We start from the raw sequence: 1,005 nt of genomic DNA, 5'->3' as shown, positions 1-1,005 counted from the left end.
CGCTCTTTTTCTTTTTGCCCCTTGCCCCTTGCCCCTTCCCAGTTGATAGCATGATTCTCACTAAAATGTACCAAAATTCCAGTGTTCGCCTGTGAATGTATCTCACATTTTTTTATGCTGTTCCATTCTTTTCCAGTGCTTTACCCGTTTGACCATTATAAAAGTTGTCACAAGACTTACACAGAATTTCGTATACACATCCTTTAGTATTGTCGGGAGAGTTCTCTAGATGTACATGTTTCAATGTTCCATCGTTCTGAAATGCAACATTAACACCAAAATTCATAAGAAGATTGGGGAAATCTTTCATATTATTATTATATGGTAATACAAGGAAATCTTTGGTGTTGTAAGATTCTTTTTTGTTTTGATACATTCTTTTTTGTTGCCTCTAATGCATTGCCCAATACACTGTCAGGATATTTCAGTTTCTTGCCTGTATTCCTAATTTTATTCATTTCATCATCAAGATACTCAAGATATGTAATGCTTTTAAAATTATAGATGTGAACACTGATTTCTTAACGTTACTGCTTTGCCCAGAATAAAAATGCAGAGGCAGAAATATTAGTTAGTTATCTGTAAACAATGTATTTAAACCCATTACTGTTTCTACGTATTTAGTCAGTCCAAAAGGGGTAGGCATCCATCCATTTCTGTTTCCACAGTAAATTTAATTGGTGGTGCTAATTTATTTAATTTGGCAAAAAAGTTATTTACACTTTCGTCCCCTGGCCATACAGAAACTATATCGTCAGCGTACCTGAACCAGACTACATTGCGTGGAATGATTTTGCCTGAGATCTTTTAAAAAAATCCATACACAAATTAACACTGGAGATGAGAGATTTTGTGAGTAAGATATACCACTTAATTCAAATTTACATTCTTTTATACACAATTAAATCAGTTCAATTAGTGTGTGTTTAGAAAATGGGATATCCATCAGTGTTTTCTAATAATTCATAGAACTCCACTAGATCGTCAATTGGCACCTTCGTGAAT

Source organism: Macrobrachium rosenbergii, chromosome 46 (genome assembly GCF_040412425.1).
Source record: "Macrobrachium rosenbergii isolate ZJJX-2024 chromosome 46, ASM4041242v1, whole genome shotgun sequence".
Classification (NCBI taxonomy): Eukaryota; Metazoa; Arthropoda; class Malacostraca; order Decapoda; family Palaemonidae; genus Macrobrachium; species Macrobrachium rosenbergii.
Note: the sequence above shows the minus strand (reverse complement) of the source record.